Source organism: Acipenser ruthenus, chromosome 46 (genome assembly GCF_902713425.1).
Source record: "Acipenser ruthenus chromosome 46, fAciRut3.2 maternal haplotype, whole genome shotgun sequence".
Taxonomy (NCBI): Eukaryota; Metazoa; Chordata; class Actinopteri; order Acipenseriformes; family Acipenseridae; genus Acipenser; species Acipenser ruthenus.
Genome location: NC_081234.1, coordinates 2,915,504 through 2,935,838, shown reverse-complemented (window position 1 = coordinate 2,935,838; position 20,335 = coordinate 2,915,504).

Genomic DNA, 20,335 nt, shown 5'->3' with positions numbered 1-20,335 from the left:
GCTTGCCCGTGGTCACGACACGACATGCTGCCAGTGGCCATGTCACGAAATGTTGCCCGTGGCCATGTCAGGAAATGCTGCCCGTGGCCATGTAACGAAATGCTGCCCGTGGCCATGTCTCGAAATGCCGCCCTTGGTCATGTCACGAAAGGCTGTGCGTGGTCATGTTACGAAATGCTGCCCGTGGCCATGTCACAAAATGATGCCTGAGGCCATGTCACGAAATGCTTCCCGTGGCCATGTCATGAAATGCTGCCCGTGGCCATGTCACAAAATGTTGCCCGTGGCCATGTCAGGAAAAGCTGCCCGTGGCCATGTCACGAAATGCTGCCCTTGGTCATGTCACGAAAGGCTGTGCGTGGTCATGTTACGAAGTGCTGCCCATGGTCACGTTACGAAATGCTGCCCGTGGTCACGTTACGAAATGCATGCCCGTGGTCACGTCATGAAATGCATACCCGTCAGCTTTTCGTGACATGGCCACGGGCAGCATTTTTTGACATGACCACAGCCATGCATTTCGTGACATGACCACGGGCAGCATTTCGTGGCCATGTCACAAAATGCTGCCCGTGGCCATCTCACATAATGCTGCCCGTGGTTACGTTACGAAATGCATGCCCGTGGTGATGTCACGAAATGCATGGCTGTGGTCACGTTACGAAATGCTGCCCATGGCCATGTCACAAAATGCTGCCAGTGGCTATCTCACGTAATGCTGCCCGTGGTCATGTCACAAAATTCTCCCCGTGCTCATGTACAAAATGCTGCCCGTGGCCATGTCACGAAATGCTGCCCGTGGTCATGTCACGAAATGCATGTCCGTAGTCATCACGAAATGCATGCCCGTGGTCATGTCACGATATGCTTGCCCGTGGTCATGACACGACATGCTGCCAGTGGCCATGTCACGAAATGTTGCCCGTGGCCATGTCACGAAATGCTGCCCGTGGCCATGTAACGAAATGCTGCCTGTGGCCATGTCTCGAAATGCTGCCCGTGGCCATGTCAGGAATAGCTGCCCGTGGCCATGTCAGGAAATGCCGCCCTTGGTCATGTCACGAAATGCTGTGCGTGGTCATGTTACGAAATGCTGCCCATGGTCACGTTACGAAATGCTGCCCATGGTCACGTCACGAAATGCATGCCCGTGGCCATCTCATGAAATGCATGCCCATGGTCATGTCACGAAATGCTGCCCGTGGCCATGTTACGAAATGCTGGCCATGGCCATGTCACGAAATGCTGCCCGTGGTCATGTTACGAAATGCTGCCCGTGGGCATGTTACAAAATGCTGCCCCTGGTCACGTCATGAAATGCATACCCGTGGTCATGTCATGAAAATCATGCCCTTGGCCTTGTCAAGAAATGCTGCCCATGGCCATGTCACGAAATGATGCCCGAGGCCATGTCACGAAATGCTTCCCGTGGCCATGTCACGAAATGCTGCCCGTGGCCATGTCACAAAATGTTGCCTGTGGCCATGTCAGGAAAAGCTGCCCATGGCCATGTCACAAAATGCCACTCTTGGTCATGTCACGAAAGGCTGTGCGTGGTCATGTTACGAAATGCTGCCCTTGGTCACGTTACAAAATGCTGCCCGTGGTCACGTTACGAAATGCATGCCCGTGGTCACGTCACGAAATGCATGCCCGTGGCCATCTCATGAAATGAATGCCCATGGTCATGTCACGAATTGCTGCCCTTGGTCACGTTATGAAATGCTCCCCGTGCTCATGTTACAAAATGCTACCCGTGGCCATGTCACGAAAATCGGCCTCTGGCCATGTCACAAAATGCTGCGTGGGGTCATGTTACGAAATGCTGCGCTGGGGCATGTTACGAAATTCTGCCCGTGGTCACGTTACGAAATGCATGCCCGTGGTCACGTCACGAAATGCATGCCCGTGGTCATGTCATGAAATGCATGCCCATGCTAATGTCACGAAATGCTGCCTGTGGCCATGTCACAAAATGCTGCCCATGGCCATGTCACAAAATGTTCCACGTTGACATGTCACGAAATGCTGCCCGTGGCCATCTCACAAAATCCTGCCCGTGGCCATCTCACGTAATGCTGCCCATGGTTAAGTTACGAACTGCTGCCCGTGGGCACGTTACAAAATGATCCCCCTGGTCACGTCATGAAATGCATACCCGTGGTCAGGTCATGAAAATTATGCCCTTGGCCTTGTCAAGAAATGCTGCCCGTGGCCATGTCACGAAATGATGCCCGAGGCCATGTCACGAAATGCTTCCCGTGGCCATGTCATGAAATGACGCCCGTGGCCATGTCACAAAATGTTGCCCATGGCCATGTCAGGAAAAGCTACCTTTGGCCATGTCACTAAATGCCGCCCTTGGTCATGTCACGAAATGCATGCCCGTGGTCACGTCATGAAATGCATACCCGTCAGCTTTTCGTGACATGGCCACGGGCAGCAGTTTTTGACATGACCACAGCCATGCATTTTGTGACATGACCACGGGCAGCATTTCGTGGCCATGTCACAAAATGCTGCCCGTGGCCAACTCACGTAATGCTGCCCGTGGTTACGTTACAAAATGCATGCCCGTGGTGATGTCACGAAATGCATGGCTGTGGTCACGTTACGAAATGCTGCCCATGGCCATGTCACGAAATGCTGCCCGTGGTCATGTCACGAAATGCATGTCTGTAGTCGTCACGAAATGCATGCCCGTGGTCATGTCACGAAATGCTTGCCCGTGGTCATGACACGACATGCTGCCAGTGGCCATGTCACGAAATGTTGCCCGTGGCCATGTCACGAAATGCTGCCCGTGGCCATGTAACAAAATGCTGCCTGTGGTCGTCTCGAAATGCTGCCCGTGGCCATGTCACGAAATGCCGCCCTTGGTCATGTCACGAAATGCCGCCCTTGGTCATGTAACGAAAGGCTGTGCGTGGTCATGTTACGAAATGCTGCCCATGGTCACGTTACGAAATGCTGCCCGTGGTCACATTATGAAATGCATGCCCGTGGTCACGTCATGAAATGCATGCCCGTGGCCATCTCATGAAATGAATGCCCATGGTCATGTCACGAATTGCTGCCCTTGGTCACGTTATGAAATGCTCCCCGTGCTCATGTTACAAAATGCTACCCGTGGCCATGTCACGAAAATCGGCCTCTGGCCATGTCACAAAATGCTGCGTGGGGTCATGTTACGAAATGCTGCGCTGGGGCATGTTACGAAATTCTGCCCGTGGTCACGTTACGAAATGCATGCCCGTGGTCACGTCACGAAATGCATGCCCGTGGTCATGTCATGAAATGCATGCCCATGCTAATGTCACGAAATGCTGCCTGTGGCCATGTCACAAAATGCTGCCCATGGCCATGTCACAAAATGTTCCACGTTGACATGTCACTAAATGCTGCCCGTGGCCATCTCACAAAATCCTGCCCGTGGCCATCTCACGTAATGCTGCCCATGGTTAAGTTACGAACTGCTGCCCGTGGGCACGTTACAAAATGATCCCCCTGGTCACGTCATGAAATGCATACCCGTGGTCAGGTCATGAAAATTATGCCCTTGGCCTTGTCAAGAAATGCTGCCCGTGGCCATGTCACGAAATGATGCCCGAGGCCATGTCACGAAATGCTTCCCGTGGCCATGTCATGAAATGACGCCCGTGGCCATGTCACAAAATGTTGCCCATGGCCATGTCAGGAAAAGCTACCTGTGGCCATGTCACTAAATGCCGCCCTTGGTCATGTCACGAAATGCATGCCCGTGGTCACGTCATGAAATGCATACCCGTCAGCTTTTCGTGACATGGCCACGGGCAGCAGTTTTTGACATGACCACAGCCATGCATTTTGTGACATGACCACGGGCAGCATTTCGTGGCCATGTCACAAAATGCTGCCCGTGGCCAACTCACGTAATGCTGCCCGTGGTTACGTTACAAAATGCATGCCCGTGGTGATGTCACGAAATGCATGGCTGTGGTCACGTTACGAAATGCTGCCCATGGCCATGTCACGAAATGCTGCCCGTGGTCATGTCACGAAATGCATGTCTGTAGTCGTCACGAAATGCATGCCCGTGGTCATGTCACGAAATGCTTGCCCGTGGTCATGACACGACATGCTGCCAGTGGCCATGTCACGAAATGTTGCCCGTGGCCATGTCACGAAATGCTGCCCGTGGCCATGTAACAAAATGCTGCCTGTGGTCGTCTCGAAATGCTGCCCGTGGCCATGTCACGAAATGCCGCCCTTGGTCATGTCACGAAATGCCGCCCTTGGTCATGTAACGAAAGGCTGTGCGTGGTCATGTTACGAAATGCTGCCCATGGTCACGTTACGAAATGCTGCCCGTGGTCACATTATGAAATGCATGCCCGTGGTCACGTCATGAAATGCATACCCGTGGTCAGGTCATGAAAATCATTCCCTTGGCCATGTCACGAAATGCTTCCCGTGGCCATGTCTCGAAATGCTGCCTGTGGCCATGTCAGGAAAAGCTGCCCGTGGCCATGTCATAAAATGCCGCCCTTTGTCATGTCACAAAATGCTGTGTGTGGTCATGTTACGAAATGCTGCCCATGGTCACGTTACGAAATGCTGCCCGTGGTCACGTTACGAAATGCATGCCCGTGGTCACATCACGAAATGCATGCCCGCGGCCATCTCATGAAATGCATGCCCATGGTAATGTTACGAATTGTTGCCCTTGGTCACGTTACGAAATGCTCCCCGTGCTCATGTTACAAAATGCTGCCCGTGGCCATGTCACGAAAATCGGCCTCTGGCCATGTCACGAAATGCTGCGCGGGGTCATGTTACGAAATGCTGTGCAGGGTCATGTTACGAAATTCTGCCCGTGGTCACGTTACGAAATGCATGCCCGTGGTCACGTCACGAAATGCATGCCCGTGGTCATGTCATGAAATGCATGCCCATGCTAATGTCACGAAATGCTGCCTGTGGCCATGTCACAAAATGCTGCCCATGGCCATATTACGAAATGCAGCCCGTGGCCATGTTACGAATTGCTGCCCGTGGCCATGTCACGAATTGCATGCCTGTGGACATGTCACAAAATGCTCCCCGTGGCCATGTCACGAAATGCTGCCCGAGGCCATCTCACAAAATCCTGCCCGTGGCCATCTCACGTAATGCTGCCCATGGTTACGTTACGAACTGCTGCCCGTGGGCACGTTACAAAATGCTCCCCCTGGTCATGTCACGAAATGCATGCCCGTGGCCATGTGATGAAATGCATGCCTGTGGCCATGTAACAAAATGCTGCCCGTGGTCATGTCACGAAATGCATAGCTGTGGTCATGTCAAAAAATGCTGCCCGTGGCCATGTCACGAAAAGCTGCCTGTGGCCATGTCACGACATGCTGCCCTTGGTCACGTTACGAAATGCTCCCTGTGGTCACATTACAAAATGCTGCCCGGGGCCATGTCACAAAAAGCTGCCCTTGTCATGTCACGAAATGCTGCGCGGGGTCATGTTACGAAACTCTGCCCGTGGTCACGTTACGAAATGCTGCCCTTGGTCACGTTACGAAATGCATGCCCGTGGTCACGTCAAGAAATGATGCCCCTTTTCACGTCACGAAATGCTGCCCGTTGTCACATTACGAAATACACCCTTTGGTCACGTTACGAAATACTGCTCGTGGTCATGTTACGATATGCCGCCCCTGGTCACGTTACGAAATGCTGCCTGTGGTCATGTCACAAAATGCATGCCCGTGGTCATGTCACGAAATGCAACCGTGGTCATGTCACGAAAAGCTGCCTGTGGCCATGTCAAGAAATGCTGCCCTTGGTCACGTTACGAAATGCTCCCCGTTGTCACGTTACGAAATTCTGCCCGTGGTCAAGTTACGAAATACACCCTTTGGTCACGTTATGAAATACTGCTCGTGGTCACGTTACAATATGCTGCCCCTGGTCACGTTACGAAATGCTGCCTGTGGTCATGTCACGAAATGCATGCCCGTGGTCATGTCACGAAATGCAACCGTGGTCATGTCACGAAACGCTGCCCATGGCCATGTCACGAAATGCTGCCCGTGGTCATGTTACGAAATGCTGCCCGTGGGCACGTTACAAAATGCTGCCCCTGGTCACGTCATGAAATGCATACCCGTGGTCAGGTCATAAAATTCATGCCCTTGGCCTTGTCAAGAAATGCTGCCAGTGGTCACATTACGAAATGCATGCCTGTGGTCACGTCATGAAATGCATGCCCATGCTAATGTCACGAAATGCTGCCTGTGGCCATGTCACAAAATGCTGCCCATGGCCATGTCACGAAATGCTGCCTGTGGCCATGTCACAAAATGCTGCCCATGGCCATGTTACGAAATGCAGCCCGTGGCCATGTCACGAATTGCATGCCTGTGGACATGTCACAAAATGCTCCCCGTGGCCATGTCACGAAATGCTGCCCGTGGCCATCTCACAAAATCCTGCCCGTGGCCATCTCACGTAATGCTGCCCATGGTTACGTTACGAACTGCTGCCCGTGGGCACGTTACAAAATGCTCCCCCTGGTCATGTCACGAAATGCATGCCCGTGGCCATGTGATGAAATGCATGCCCGTGGCCATGTAACGAAATGCTGCCCGTGGTCATGTCACGAAATGCATGGCTGTGGTCATGTCACAAAATGCTGTCCGTGGCCATGTCACGAAAAGCTGCCCGTGGTCATTTCACGAAATGCATGGCTGTGGTCATGTCAAAATGCTGCCCGTGGCCATGTCACGAAAAGCTGCCTGTGGCCATGTCACGAAATGCTGCCCTTGGTCACGTTACGAAATGCTCCCTGTGGTCACGTTACGAAATGCTGCCCGGGGCCATGTCACAAAAAGCTGCCTGTGGCCATGTCACGAAATGCTGCCTTTTGTCATGTCACGAAATGCTGCGCGGGGTCATGTTACGAAACTCTGCCCGTGGTCACGTTACGAAATGCTGCCCGTGGTCACGTTACGAAATGCATGCCCATGGTCAAGTCAGGAGATGATGCCGCTTTTCACGTCATGAAATGCTGCCCGTTGTCACATTACGAAATACACCCTTTGGTCACGTTACGAAATACTGCTCGTGGTCACGTTACGATATGCTGCCCCTGGTCACGTTACGAAATGCTGCCTGTGGTCATGTCACGAAATGCATGCCCGTGGTCATGTCACGAAATGCAACCGTGGTCATGTCACGAAAAGCTGCCTGTGGCCATGTCAATAAATGCTGCCCTTGGTCACGTTACGAAATGCTCCCCGTTGTCACGTTACGAAATTCTGCCCGTGGTCACGTTACGAAATACACCCTTTGGTCACGTTATGAAATACTGTTTGTGGTCACGTTACAGTATGCTGCCCCTGGTCACGTTACGAAATGCTGCCTGTGGTCATGTCACAAAATGCATGCCCGTGGTCATTTCATGAAATGCATGCCCGTGGTCATGTCAGGAAATGCATGCCCGTGGCAATCTCACGTATTGTTGCCCGTGGTTACGTTACAAAATGCATGCCCGTGGTGATGTCACGAAATGCATGGCTGTGGTCACGTTACGAAATGCTGCCCATGGCCATGTCACGAAATGCTGCCCGTGGTCATGTCACGAAATGCATGTCTGTAGTCGTCACGAAATGCATGCCCGTGGTCATGTCAAGAAATGCTTGCCCGTGGTCATGACACGACATGCTGCCAGTGGCCATGTCACGAAATGTTGCCCGTGGCCATGTCACGAAATGCTGCCCGTGGCCATGTAACAAAATGCTGCCTGTGGTCGTCTCGAAATGCTGCCCGTGGCCATGTCACGAAATGCCGCCCTTGGTCATGTCACGAAATGCCGCCCTTGGTCATGTAACGAAAGGCTGTGCGTGGTCATGTTATGAAATGCTGCCCATGGTCACGTTACGAAATGCTGCCCGTGGTCACATTATGAAATGCATGCCCGTGGTCACGTCATGAAATGCATACCCGTGGTCAGGTCATGAAAATCATTCCCTTGGCCATGTCACGAAATGCTTCCCGTGGCCATGTCTCGAAATGCTGCCTGTGGCCATGTCAGGAAAAGCTGCCCGTGGCCATGTCATAAAATGCCGCCCTTTGTCATGTCACAAAATGCTGTGTGTGGTCATGTTACGAAATGCTGCCCATGGTCACGTTACGAAATGCTGCCCGTGGTCACGTTACGAAATGCATGCCCGTGGTCACATCACGAAATGCATGCCCGCGGCCATCTCATGAAATGCATGCCCATGGTAATGTTACGAATTGTTGCCCTTGGTCACGTTACGAAATGCTCCCCGTGCTCATGTTACAAAATGCTGCCCGTGGCCATGTCACGAAAATCGGCCTCTGGCCATGTCACGAAATGCTGCGCGGGGTCATGTTACGAAATGCTGTGCAGGGTCATGTTACGAAATTCTGCCCGTGGTCACGTTACGAAATGCATGCCCGTGGTCACGTCACGAAATGCATGCCCGTGGTCATGTCATGAAATGCATGCCCATGCTAATGTCACGAAATGCTGCCTGTGGCCATGTCACAAAATGCTGCCCATGGCCATATTACGAAATGCAGCCCGTGGCCATGTTACGAATTGCTGCCCGTGGCCATGTCACGAATTGCATGCCTGTGGACATGTCACAAAATGCTCCCCGTGGCCATGTCACGAAATGCTGCCCGAGGCCATCTCACAAAATCCTGCCCGTGGCCATCTCACGTAATGCTGCCCATGGTTACGTTACGAACTGCTGCCCGTGGGCACGTTACAAAATGCTCCCCCTGGTCATGTCACGAAATGCATGCCCGTGGCCATGTGATGAAATGCATGCCTGTGGCCATGTAACAAAATGCTGCCCGTGGTCATGTCACGAAATGCATAGCTGTGGTCATGTCAAAAAATGCTGCCCGTGGCCATGTCACGAAAAGCTGCCTGTGGCCATGTCACGACATGCTGCCCTTGGTCACGTTACGAAATGCTCCCTGTGGTCACATTACAAAATGCTGCCCGGGGCCATGTCACAAAAAGCTGCCCTTGTCATGTCACGAAATGCTGCGCGGGGTCATGTTACGAAACTCTGCCCGTGGTCACGTTACGAAATGCTGCCCTTGGTCACGTTACGAAATGCATGCCCGTGGTCACGTCAAGAAATGATGCCCCTTTTCACGTCACGAAATGCTGCCCGTTGTCACATTACGAAATACACCCTTTGGTCACGTTACGAAATACTGCTCGTGGTCATGTTACGATATGCCGCCCCTGGTCACGTTACGAAATGCTGCCTGTGGTCATGTCACAAAATGCATGCCCGTGGTCATGTCACGAAATGCAACCGTGGTCATGTCACGAAAAGCTGCCTGTGGCCATGTCAAGAAATGCTGCCCTTGGTCACGTTACGAAATGCTCCCCGTTGTCACGTTACGAAATTCTGCCCGTGGTCAAGTTACGAAATACACCCTTTGGTCACGTTATGAAATACTGCTCGTGGTCACGTTACAATATGCTGCCCCTGGTCACGTTACGAAATGCTGCCTGTGGTCATGTCACGAAATGCATGCCCGTGGTCATGTCACGAAATGCAACCGTGGTCATGTCACGAAACGCTGCCCATGGCCATGTCACGAAATGCTGCCCGTGGTCATGTTACGAAATGCTGCCCGTGGGCACGTTACAAAATGCTGCCCCTGGTCACGTCATGAAATGCATACCCGTGGTCAGGTCATAAAATTCATGCCCTTGGCCTTGTCAAGAAATGCTGCCAGTGGTCACATTACGAAATGCATGCCTGTGGTCACGTCATGAAATGCATGCCCATGCTAATGTCACGAAATGCTGCCTGTGGCCATGTCACAAAATGCTGCCCATGGCCATGTCACGAAATGCTGCCTGTGGCCATGTCACAAAATGCTGCCCATGGCCATGTTACGAAATGCAGCCCGTGGCCATGTCACGAATTGCATGCCTGTGGACATGTCACAAAATGCTCCCCGTGGCCATGTCACGAAATGCTGCCCGTGGCCATCTCACAAAATCCTGCCCGTGGCCATCTCACGTAATGCTGCCCATGGTTACGTTACGAACTGCTGCCCGTGGGCACGTTACAAAATGCTCCCCCTGGTCATGTCACGAAATGCATGCCCGTGGCCATGTGATGAAATGCATGCCCGTGGCCATGTAACGAAATGCTGCCCGTGGTCATGTCACGAAATGCATGGCTGTGGTCATGTCACAAAATGCTGTCCGTGGCCATGTCACGAAAAGCTGCCCGTGGTCATTTCACGAAATGCATGGCTGTGGTCATGTCAAAATGCTGCCCGTGGCCATGTCACGAAAAGCTGCCTGTGGCCATGTCACGAAATGCTGCCCTTGGTCACGTTACGAAATGCTCCCTGTGGTCACGTTACGAAATGCTGCCCGGGGCCATGTCACAAAAAGCTGCCTGTGGCCATGTCACGAAATGCTGCCTTTTGTCATGTCACGAAATGCTGCGCGGGGTCATGTTACGAAACTCTGCCCGTGGTCACGTTACGAAATGCTGCCCGTGGTCACGTTACGAAATGCATGCCCATGGTCAAGTCAGGAGATGATGCCGCTTTTCACGTCATGAAATGCTGCCCGTTGTCACATTACGAAATACACCCTTTGGTCACGTTACGAAATACTGCTCGTGGTCACGTTACGATATGCTGCCCCTGGTCACGTTACGAAATGCTGCCTGTGGTCATGTCACGAAATGCATGCCCGTGGTCATGTCACGAAATGCAACCGTGGTCATGTCACGAAAAGCTGCCTGTGGCCATGTCAATAAATGCTGCCCTTGGTCACGTTACAAAATGCTCCCCGTTGTCACGTTACGAAATTCTGCCCGTGGTCACGTTACGAAATACACCCTTTGGTCACGTTATGAAATACTGTTTGTGGTCACGTTACAGTATGCTGCCCCTGGTCACGTTACGAAATGCTGCCTGTGGTCATGTCACAAAATGCATGCCCGTGGTCATTTCATGAAATGCATGCCCGTGGTCATGTCAGGAAATGCATGCCCGTGGCAATCTCACGTATTGTTGCCCGTGGTTACGTTACAAAATGCATGCCCGTGGTGATGTCACGAAATGCATGGCTGTGGTCACGTTACGAAATGCTGCCCATGGCCATGTCACGAAATGCTGCCCGTGGTCATGTCACGAAATGCATGTCTGTAGTCGTCACGAAATGCATGCCCGTGGTCATGTCAAGAAATGCTTGCCCGTGGTCATGACACGACATGCTGCCAGTGGCCATGTCACGAAATGTTGCCCGTGGCCATGTCACGAAATGCTGCCCGTGGCCATGTAACAAAATGCTGCCTGTGGTCGTCTCGAAATGCTGCCCGTGGCCATGTCACGAAATGCCGCCCTTGGTCATGTCACGAAATGCCGCCCTTGGTCATGTAACGAAAGGCTGTGCGTGGTCATGTTACGAAATGCTGCCCATGGTCACGTTACGAAATGCTGCCCGTGGTCACATTATGAAATGCATGCCCGTGGTCACGTCATGAAATGCATACCCGTGGTCAGGTCATGAAAATCATTCCCTTGGCCATGTCACGAAATGCTTCCCGTGGCCATGTCTCGAAATGCTGCCTGTGGCCATGTCAGGAAAAGCTGCCCGTGGCCATGTCATAAAATGCCGCCCTTTGTCATGTCACAAAATGCTGTGTGTGGTCATGTTACGAAATGCTGCCCATGGTCACGTTACGAAATGCTGCCCGTGGTCACGTTACGAAATGCATGCCCGTGGTCACATCACGAAATGCATGCCCGCGGCCATCTCATGAAATGCATGCCCGGTAATGTTACGAATTGTTGCCCTTGGTCACGTTACGAAATGCTCCCCGTGCTCATGTTACAAAATGCTGCCCGTGGCCATGTCACGAAAATCGGCCTCTGGCCATGTCACGAAATGCTGCGCGGGGTCATGTTACGAAATGCTGTGCAGGGTCATGTTACGAAATTCTGCCCGTGGTCACGTTACGAAATGCATGCCCGTGGTCACGTCACGAAATGCATGCCCGTGGTCATGTCATGAAATGCATGCCCATGCTAATGTCACGAAATGCTGCCTGTGGCCATGTCACAAAATGCTGCCCATGGCCATATTACGAAATGCAGCCCGTGGCCATGTTACGAATTGCTGCCCGTGGCCATGTCACGAATTGCATGCCTGTGGACATGTCACAAAATGCTCCCCGTGGCCATGTCACGAAATGCTGCCCGAGGCCATCTCACAAAATCCTGCCCGTGGCCATCTCACGTAATGCTGCCCATGGTTACGTTACGAACTGCTGCCCGTGGGCACGTTACAAAATGCTCCCCCTGGTCATGTCACGAAATGCATGCCCGTGGCCATGTGATGAAATGCATGCCTGTGGCCATGTAACAAAATGCTGCCCGTGGTCATGTCACGAAATGCATAGCTGTGGTCATGTCAAAAAATGCTGCCCGTGGCCATGTCACGAAAAGCTGCCTGTGGCCATGTCACGACATGCTGCCCTTGGTCACGTTACGAAATGCTCCCTGTGGTCACATTACAAAATGCTGCCCGGGGCCATGTCACAAAAAGCTGCCCTTGTCATGTCACGAAATGCTGCGCGGGGTCATGTTACGAAACTCTGCCCGTGGTCACGTTACGAAATGCTGCCCTTGGTCACGTTACGAAATGCATGCCCGTGGTCACGTCAAGAAATGATGCCCCTTTTCACGTCACGAAATGCTGCCCGTTGTCACATTACGAAATACACCCTTTGGTCACGTTACGAAATACTGCTCGTGGTCATGTTACGATATGCCGCCCCTGGTCACGTTACGAAATGCTGCCTGTGGTCATGTCACAAAATGCATGCCCGTGGTCATGTCACGAAATGCAACCGTGGTCATGTCACGAAAAGCTGCCTGTGGCCATCCAAAGAAATGCTGCCCTTGGTCACGTTACGAAATGCTCCCCGTTGTCACGTTACGAAATTCTGCCCGTGGTCAAGTTACGAAATACACCCTTTGGTCACGTTATGAAATACTGCTCGTGGTCACGTTACAATATGCTGCCCCTGGTCACGTTACGAAATGCTGCCTGTGGTCATGTCACGAAATGCATGCCCGTGGTCATGTCACGAAATGCAACCGTGGTCATGTCACGAAACGCTGCCCATGGCCATGTCACGAAATGCTGCCCGTGGTCATGTTACGAAATGCTGCCCGTGGGCACGTTACAAAATGCTGCCCCTGGTCACGTCATGAAATGCATACCCGTGGTCAGGTCATAAAATTCATGCCCTTGGCCTTGTCAAGAAATGCTGCCAGTGGTCACATTACGAAATGCATGCCCGTGGTCACGTCATGAAATGCATGCCCATGCTAATGTCACGAAATGCTGCCTGTGGCCATGTCACAAAATGCTGCCCATGGCCATGTCACGAAATGCTGCCTGTGGCCATGTCACAAAATGCTGCCCATGGCCATGTTACGAAATGCAGCCCGTGGCCATGTCACGAATTGCATGCCTGTGGACATGTCACAAAATGCTCCCCGTGGCCATGTCACGAAATGCTGCCCGTGGCCATCTCACAAAATCCTGCCCGTGGCCATCTCACGTAATGCTGCCCATGGTTACGTTACGAACTGCTGCCCGTGGGCACGTTACAAAATGCTCCCCCTGGTCATGTCACGAAATGCATGCCCGTGGCCATGTGATGAAATGCATGCCCGTGGCCATGTAACGAAATGCTGCCCGTGGTCATGTCACGAAATGCATGGCTGTGGTCATGTCACAAAATGCTGTCCGTGGCCATGTCACGAAAAGCTGCCCGTGGTCATTTCACGAAATGCATGGCTGTGGTCATGTCAAAATGCTGCCCGTGGCCATGTCACGAAAAGCTGCCTGTGGCCATGTCACGAAATGCTGCCCTTGGTCACGTTACGAAATGCTCCCTGTGGTCACGTTACGAAATGCTGCCCGGGGCCATGTCACAAAAAGCTGCCTGTGGCCATGTCACGAAATGCTGCCTTTTGTCATGTCACGAAATGCTGCGCGGGGTCATGTTACGAAACTCTGCCCGTGGTCACGTTACGAAATGCTGCCCGTGGTCACGTTACGAAATGCATGCCCATGGTCAAGTCAGGAGATGATGCCGCTTTTCACGTCATGAAATGCTGCCCGTTGTCACATTACGAAATACACCCTTTGGTCACGTTACGAAATACTGCTCGTGGTCACGTTACGATATGCTGCCCCTGGTCACGTTACGAAATGCTGCCTGTGGTCATGTCACGAAATGCATGCCCGTGGTCATGTCACGAAATGCAACCGTGGTCATGTCACGAAAAGCTGCCTGTGGCCATGTCAAGAAATGCTGCCCTTGGTCACGTTACGAAATGCTCCCCGTTGTCACGTTACGAAATTCTGCCCGTGGTCACGTTACGAAATACACCCTTTGGTCACGTTATGAAATACTGTTTGTGGTCACGTTACAGTATGCTGCCCCTGGTCACGTTACGAAATGCTGCCTGTGGTCATGTCACAAAATGCATGCCCGTGGTCATTTCATGAAATGCATGCCCGTGGTCATGTCAGGAAATGCATGCCCGTGGCAATCTCACGTATTGTTGCCCGTGGTTACGTTACGAACTGATGCCCGTGGGCACGTTACAAAATGCTGCCCTTGGTCATGTCACGAAATGCATGCCTGTGGTCATGTCATGAAATGCATGCCCTTGGCCATGTCATGAAATGCATGCCCGTGGCCACGTCACGAAATGCTGCCCGTAGCCATGTCACGAAATGCTGCCCGTGGCCATATCACGAAATGCATCTCTGTAGTCATGTCACGAAATGCATGCCCATGGTGATGTCACGAAATGCATGGCTGTGGTCATGTCACGAAATGCATGCCTGTGGTGATGTCACGAAATGCATGGCTGTGGTCATGTCACGAAATTCTGCCCGTGGTCACGTTAAGAAATGCTGCCCGTGGTCACGTCAAGAAATGCATGCCCGTGGTCATGGCATGAAATGCATGCCCGTGGCCATGTTACGAAATGCAGCCCGTCGCCATGTTACGAAATGATACCGGTGTCCATGTCACGAATTGCATGCCTGTGGACATGTCACAAAATGCTCCCCGTGGCCATGTCACGAAATGCTGTCCGTGGCCATGTCACAAAATCCTGCCTGTGGCCTTCTCACGTAATGCTGCCGTGGTTACGTTACGAACTGCTGCCCGTGGGCACGTTACAAAATGCTGCCCGTGGCCATGTCACGAATTGGATGCCCGTGGACATATCACAAAATCTCCCTGTGGCCATGTCACGAAATGCTGCCTGTGGCCATGTCACAAAATGCTGCCCGTGGCCATCTCACGTAATGCTGCCCGTGGTTATATTACAAACTGCTGCCCGTGGGCACGTTACAAAATGCTGCCCTTGGTCATGTCACGAAATGCATGCCCGTGGTCATGTCATGAAATGCATGCCCTTGGCCATGTCATGAAATGCATGTCCGTAGTCATGTCACGAAATGCATGCCTGTGGTGATGTCACGAAATACAGGGCTGTGGTCATGTCACGAAATGCTGTCCGTGGCCATGTCACGAAAAGCTGCCTTTGGCCATGTCACAAAATGCTGCCCTTGGTCACGTTACGAAATGCTCCCCGTGGTCACGTTACGAAATGCTGCCTGTGGCCAATGTCACGAAAAGCTGCCTCTGGCCATGTCACAAAATGCTGCGCGGGGTCATGTTACGAAATGCTGCACGGGGTCATGTTACGAAATTCTGCCCGTGGTCACGTTACGAAATGCATGCCCGTGGTCACGTCATGAAATGCGTGCCCGTGGTCATGTCATGAAATGCATGCCCATGGTAATGTCACGAAATGCTGCCTGTGACCATGTCAGAAAATGCAGCCCTTGGCCATGTTACGAAATGCAGCCCGTGGCCATGTTACAAAATGCTGCCCGTGGCTATGTCACGAATTGCATGCCTGTGGACATGTCACAAAATGCTCCCCGTGGCCATGTCACGAAATGCTGCCCGTGGCCATCTCACAAAATCCTGCCCGTGGCCATCTCATGTAATGTTTCCCGTGGTTACGTTACGAACTGCTGCCCGTGGGCACGTTACAAAATGCTGCCCCTGGTCATGTCACGAAATGCATGCCCGTGGCCATGTGATCAAATGCATGCCCGTGGCCATGTAACGAAATGCATGGCTGTGGTCATGTCACAAAATGCATGGCTGTGGTCATGTCACAAAATGCTGCCCGTGGCCATGTCACGAAATGCTGCCCTTGGTCATGTCACGAAATGCTGCGCGGGGTCATGTTACGAAATTCTGCCCGTGGTTACGTTAGGAAATGCTGCCCGTGGTTACGTTACGAAATGCATGCCCGTGGTCACATCAAGAAATGATGCCCCTTTTCACGTCACGAAATGCTGCCCGTGGTCACATTACGAAATACACCATTTGGTCACGTTACGAAATACTGCACCTGGTCACGTTACGATATGCTGCCCCTGGTCACGTTACGAAATGCTGCCTGTGGTCATGTCACGAAATGCATGACCGTGGTCATGTCACGAAATGCAACCGTGGTCATGTCACGAAAATCTGCCATGGCCATGTCACGAAATGCTGCCCTTGGTCACGTTACGAAATGCTCCCCGTTGTCACGTTACGAAATGCTCCCTGTTGTCATGTTACGAAATTCTGCCCGTGGTCACGTAATAAATACACCCTTTGGTCACGTTATGAAATACTGCTCGTGGTCACGTTACAATATGCTGCCCCTGGTCACGTTACGAAATGCTGCCTGTGGTCATGTGACGAAATGCATGCCCGTGGTCATGTCACGAAATGCAACTGTGGTCATGTCACGAAATGCTGCCCATGTTCATGTCACGAAATGCTGCCCATGGCCATGTCACGAAATGCTGCCTGTGGTCATGTTACGAAATGCTGCCAATGGGCACGATACAAAATGCTGCCCCTGGTCACGTCATGAAATGCATACCCGTGGTCAGGTCATGAAAATCATGCTCTTGGCCTTGTCAAGAAATGCGGCCCGTGGCCATGTCACGAAGTAATGCCCGAGGGCATGTCACAAAATGCTTCCCGTGGCCATGTCACAAAATGCTGCCCGTGGCCATGTCACGAAATGTTGCCCGTGGCCATGTCATGAAATGCTTCCCGCGGTCATGTCACGGAATGCTGCCTTTGGCCAAGTCACGAAATGCTGCCCATGGCCATGTCACGAAATGGTACCCGTGGCCATGGCACGAAATGTTGCCTGTGGCCATGTCAAAAAATGCTGCCCGTGGCGATGTCGCGAAATGCTGCCCGTGGCCATGTTACGAAATGCTGCCCGTGGCCATGTCACGAAATGCTGCCCGTGGCCATGTAACGAAATGCTGCCCGTGGTCATGTCACGAAATGCATGTCTGTAGTCATGTCACGAAATGCATGCCCGTGGTGATGTCACGAAATGCATGGCTGTGGTCATGTCACGAAATGCATGCCTGTGGTGATGTCACGAAATGCATGGCTGTGGTCATGTCACCATATTCTGCCAGTGGTCACGTTACGAAATGCTGCCCGTGGTCACGTCAAGAAATGCATGCCTGTGGACATGTCACGAATTGCATGTCCGTGGCCATGTCACAAAATAATCCCCGTGGCCATGTCACGAAATGCTGCCCGTGGCCATGTCACAAAATCCTGCCCGTGGCCTTCTCACGTAATGCTGCCCGTGGTTACGTTACGAACTACTGCCCGTGGGCACGTTACAAAATGCTGCCCTTGGTCATGTCACGAAATGCATGCCCTTGGTCATGTCATGAAATGCATGCCCTTGGCCATGTCATGAAATGCATGCCCGTGGCCATGTCATGAAATGCATTTCCGTAGTCATGTCACGAAATTCATGCCCGTGGTGATGTCACGAAATGCATGGCTGTGGTCATGTCACGAAATGCTGCCCGTGGCCATGTCACGAAAAGCTGCCTGTGGCCATGTCACGAAATGCTGCCCTTGGTCACGTTATGAACTGCTGCCCGTGGGCACGTTACAAAATGCAGCCCTTGGTCATGTCACGAAATGCATGCCCGTGGTCATGTCATGAAATGCATGCCCGTGGCCATGTCATGAAATGCATGCCCGTGGCAATCTCACATAATGCTGCCCGTGGTTACGTTACGAACTGTTGCCCTTGGGCACGTTACAAAATGCTGCCCTTGGTCATGTCACGAAATGCATGCCTTTGGTCATGTCATGAAATGCATGCCCCTGGCCATGTCATGAAATGCATGCCCGTGGCCACGTCACGAAATGCTGCCCGTGGCCATGTCACGAAATGCTGCCCGTGGCCATTTAACGAAATGCTGCCCGTGGTCATGTCACGAAATGCATGTCTGTAGTCATGTCACGAAATGCATGCCCGTGGTGATGTCACGAAATGCATGGCTGTGGTCATGTCACGAAATGCATGCCTGTGGTGATGTCATGAAATGCATGGCTGTGGTCATGTCACGAAATGCATGCCTGTGGTGATGTCACGAAATGCATGGCTGTGGTCATGTCACGAAATTCTGCCCGTGGTCACGTTACGAAATGCTGCCCGTGGTCACGTCAAGAAATGCATGCCTGTGGACATGTCATGAAATGCATGCCCAAGGTCATGTTACGAAATGCTGCCTGTGGCCATGTCACAAAATGCTGCCCGTGGCCATGTCACGAAATGCTGCCCGTGGCCATGTTACGAAATGCAGCCCGTGGCCATGTTACGAAATGCTACCGGTGGCCATGTCACGAATTGCATGTCCGTGGCCATGTCACAAAATAATCCCCGTGGCCATGTCACGAAATGCTGCCCGTGGCCATGTCACAAAATCCTGCCCGTGGCCTTCTCACGTAATGCTGCCCGTGGTTACGTTACGAACTGCTGCCCGTGGGCACGTTACAAAATGCAGCCCTTGGTCATGTCATGAAATGCATGCCCTTGGTCATGTCATGAAATGCTGCCCATTGTCATGTCATGAAATGCATTTCCGTAGTCATGTCACGAAATTCATGCCCGTGGTGATGTCACGAAATGCATGGCTGTGGTCATGTCACGAAATGCTGCCCGTGGCCATGTCACGAAAAGTTGCCTGTGGCCATGTCACGAAATGCTGCCCTTGGTCACGTTACGAACTGCTGCCCGTGGGCACGTTACAAAATGCAGCCCTTGGTCATGTCACGAAATGCATGCCCGTGGTCATGTCATGAAATGCATGCCCGTGGCCATGTCATGAAATGCATGCCCGTGGCAATCTCACATAATGCTGCCCGTGGTTACGTTACGAACTGCTGCTCTTGGGCACGTTACAAAATGTTGGTCATGTCACGAAATGCATGCCTTTGGTCATGTCATGAAATGCATGCCCTTGGCCATGTCATGAAATGCATGCCCGTGGCCACGTCACGAAATGCTGCCCGTGGCCATGTCACGAAATGCTGCCCGTGGCCATGTAACGAAATGCTGCCCGTGGTCATGTCACGAAATGCATGTCTGTAGTCATGTCACGAAATGCATGCCCGTGGTGATGTCACGAAATGCATGGCTGTGGTCATGTCACGAAATGCATGCCTGTGGTGATGTCACGAAATGCATGGCTGTGGTCACGTCACGAAATTCTGCCCGTGGTCACATTACGAAATGCTGCCTGTGGTCACGTCAAGAAATACATGCCTGTGGACATGTCATGAAATGCATGCCCATGGTCATGTTACGAAATGCTGCCTGTGGCCATGTCACAAAATGCTGCCCGTGGCCATGTCACGAAATGCTGCCCGTGGCCATGTTACGAAATGCAGCCCATGGCCATGTTACGAAATGCTACCGGTGGCCATGTCACGAATTGCATGTCCGTGGCCATGTCACAAAATAATCCCCGTGGCCATGTCACGAAATGCTGCCCGTGGCCATGTCACAAAATCCTGCCCGTGGCCTTCTCACGTAATGCTGCCCGTGGTTACGTTACGAACTGCTGCCCGTGGGCACGTTACAAAATGCTGCCCTTGGTCATGTCATGAAATGCATGCCCTTGGCCATGTCATGAAATGCATGCCCGTGGCCATGTCACGAAATGCTGCCCGTGGTCATGTCATGAAATGCATGCCCTTGGCCATGTCATGAAATGCATGTCCGTTGTCATGTCACGAAATTCATGCCCGTGGTGATGTCACGAAATGCATGGCTGTGGTCATGTCATGAAATGCTGCCCGTGGCCATGTCACGAAAAGCTGCCTGTGGCCATGTCACGAAA